This window comes from Drosophila mojavensis, unplaced genomic scaffold, assembly GCF_018153725.1.
Source record: "Drosophila mojavensis isolate 15081-1352.22 unplaced genomic scaffold, ASM1815372v1 contig_81, whole genome shotgun sequence".
Lineage (NCBI taxonomy): Eukaryota > Metazoa > Arthropoda > Insecta > Diptera > Drosophilidae > Drosophila > Drosophila mojavensis.
Genome location: NW_025318907.1, coordinates 6,496,779 through 6,500,500, shown reverse-complemented (window position 1 = coordinate 6,500,500; position 3,722 = coordinate 6,496,779).

The following is a 3,722-nucleotide window of genomic DNA, read 5'->3' as shown; positions in this document are numbered from 1 at the left end:
GGGCATAAATGTAATAGTGCCGCGCTGAATAAAAGCGCCTTTCATTAACTTTTATATGAGCAGAATATTTTATTATAGCTAAGCGAAGCAGGCGGCAGGCGGCAGACGGGTTGAGAATCTGCCCTAAAAATCACATAGGAAAAGCGACGTTAATAGAAAAACATACAATGCGAGAAGAGAGAAGCAAAGTGAAGAAAGAAAAGTATGAGCAAAAGTTAAGAGATTCTTTGGAAGTAGCCGAAGTGATATGCCGAATATCAATTGAAAGTTGTAGTTGGATCCATTTCAGAAGGAAGAGAAGATAAGGCCTATGCAATTAAGAAGCGAAGAGAACAATAATAGAGAACATTGAAGAGATGGAAGAGAAGCAAAGAAGAAGAATGTTTATAATGAAGACAGGGGAAGAGAAGAACCAAGAAAAACAAAGGAATCAAAAGAATAGAGAACATAAGTGAAGGAAACTTAAAGCTCTTGACAAACTAAGCGAAAGAACCAGCGCTAGAGAAAAAGGTAAACGTGAAAGAGAGATAGAGAAAGACTGAGAAAGAGAGAGAGAGATCTATTATAGCAAACTAATTTGAACTTTCGTAGATGAAATACTCGAAAGCAAGAAGCGAAACGATAGGCGAATCACATTGAAAAGTAAGACGAATGATTTGAGTAGCAAATATTCTCTATTAAAGTTTTTATGGCCATTCCAATAATCATAAAACAAATGAGTCTGCCACTGAATTTCCTTGTGGCTCAACTCCCACTCTCTGGCCCGATTTCCGGGCTTCAATTTGATTGATTTAGCCTTCTTTTTTTTTTTTAGAGAAGTTTCGTGCAGCTGCCCAATAAATGTTACTAAATGTCAACAATGAAATACGCCCGCAACGTTGCGTTGCGTTGCGCTCCGCTGAGCTGCGCTGTGCCGGGCCAAACTTGGCGTATACTTAATAATATTATAATAAATGTGCGCCAGTTGCATAGCCCGACGTTTGGCTCGGCTGCATAAACTGACGTTTTATTTGGTACACAACATTTCGGCCATGAGTGTCTGTGTGAGTGTTAGAGTGTGTGTGTGTGTGTGTGTGTGTGCACCGTAACTGGCAACATAACTGGCATTGTGTTCTATGGCTATGGCTGTGGCTGCGGCCATGGCTATGACTATGGCTATGGCCATGTCAGTGGCTGTGGCTGCCTTTGTGGCTCGGTGCCACTCGGTGCAGAACAGCAAATGAAACTGGCTAAAAATGAAAACAAATAGAAATTTATTGCCTGGAATTTATGACAATTTACTTTTGGTCTTTTATGCAGCGTCCTCCTTTGGTTAAACAAAAAATAAAAAGGAGCAAAGGGGGGAAAAAAAGAAAAAATGTATAAATGTATTTATGCATAATCTGAATAGCCCCAGAAAATCTTCAATGGGATTTTCTATTTTTAGCCATACATTAAGAGGTGCTCAAAGTGGCAGCTGAATCTGAAGCGGATATGGATAGGGATATGGAGAATTGAGATTTGAATGAACTTAATTGTATGTAAGCAAGTGTATTAAAGCTTAATAAGCTTTAAAAGCTTCTGGCTGCAAACGATATTATGCAGCGTGAATAATACGAAATATTTTAGGAAAGATCAAAGCACTGACTGATTCAGAACTAAAATTATTATAGTTTATTATGGTGGGATATTAAATATTTTCAGTCTGTATAAAATAGAATAATTATAACATAACAAAATTCTGTTTTTATTTGATTTACAGCAGTCGAATATGGGTCCATCGATTATGGATAAGCTATGTATAAGTTGTTCAATTGCTCAACGAAAAGAAACTTCGACTTAATCTGATTGGCTTTGAACTAAGAATGTTAATACTTTTGCTTTTTTCACATGCGAACTGTTTATAGTTCTAGAAAATAACTTTATATTGTCCTGAGATTAGAATATCTCTATCATATGCTCGAAATGCTAATAAACTAAAAGTAAATTAATGTCCTGTAATACTGAAAGCCTTGTAAGGAAACTACATAGCTAGCTGTAGTATCCATGGACTCTTCCCATATCTATTTGAAGTTTTTTAAGATATTGTATTTATATTTATCTGATTATTTTCATTAAATTTATTGTTTATTTCCTAGTAAACGAATCGTCGTGGTGTTGTATAGTTATTCTGGCCTAGATTCCGATTCTGGGTAAGAAACATTCATCAAAGCTTATGAAAGCTATTTTAAGAGATTATTTCATATCTTTTTTATTAAATGTCAATTCATAAATCTATAGCAAAAGTTGATATTTGCTTCAATTAAAATAAAATGAAAATATTTTATATCTGAAAATATATTTTAGTAAATATTTAAGCTTTCCAATATAAATTTTAGCTCAAATATTCACTACAGACTGATAAGTAAAGAAGTTAACTATAAGCATTATTAGTATAGTTGTCCTAATTCGTTTATACTTTTGAATTCAAGTCAATCAAAGGCCAATCAAATTAATTCACTGGCTTTGAGCTCAGCTTAAGGCTTTAATTTCCCACAATTATCAAAGCTCGCCTTTGCTGGCATTGCTTTTTTTGGACTATTTAAACGTTTTGCTCTGGCAGTTTAGCAGGGCGCATCAAGTTTTGGCTCTATGCGAACGTTTCCAGCCAAAAACTGAAACCAACAACAAAAACAATAAATAACATTTGTTGGCACATGTTCAAAACAAATGCTAACGCTTAGCTGCTTCTTGCTTTGTCTTTGTATAATTTCTTTTTTGTTGCAACTTTTTGTTGCTTTTCTTTTACTTTTTTTGTTGCCTTACGCTTTAGCCGTTGGCACTTGCGTCAACTGCCACACGCTGCCCGCCGCGCTCTGCCTGCCACATGCAGCGCCTGCCGCTTGCAGCACTTAAAATGCATTTTGCTTTCTGGCCCGCCTCTTGGCGCACTGAAATGCTGTCGGGCCCCACGAAGTCTTACAGTTCTTGGTTTCGCTTTAGCCCCAGCTGCTGCAACTGGCTTTGGCTTCGCCTCTGCTATCTGCCGCATCTCTCCCTCTCGCTCTCTCACTTGCCTCGTATCGGTCTCCCTCTCAATGCGCGCCCTGCGTCTGCTTCTAATTCGATTAAAATGTTGTAAATTATTGCACTCACATGGCCAGCTTTGCATTACTAATGCTGCTGTGTGTGTGTGTGTGTGTGTGTGTCTGTCTGTCTGCGTGTGTGTGACTTGGCAATATTACGTAATGCTTTATTGAATTCGCCATTTCGAGTGCGGGCTGTGTGTGGAAATGTGTTTTCAATGAACGATTTCTTTTTTTTTTGCCATTTTCGTTTCATTTTTTTTTTGCGTTTTTGCATTTTTGTGCAGCATGAAAAATGTCCTTGTCGCACATAAATCTTGCCATATCCTGGGGCCATGTCGTGGCTGCGGCTTGAATTTGAATTGCACAGAAGGCGACGCTGGAGCAAATGATATTGCAAAATAAATGCGTAAATGATCGTAACTTGAAGGCTAACGGCAAAAGTGGAGAGGGGCTGGGAGAGGTCCTGCCTCGGGGCCGCCCTGGGGTTGGGGACCTTTCAATTGATATAAGACGCGTTTGGCAAAGTCAGGCCACTGCATAATGTATTGCCATACATTTAGTCATTTTGGCAACTGACGCATGCCACATGGGGCATATCAAAAATGTTATGCCTGCCAGGCAGCAGGTACGTAGGAGGACGCACATGCAGCAATCAAATGTGGCAATTTAATTTAT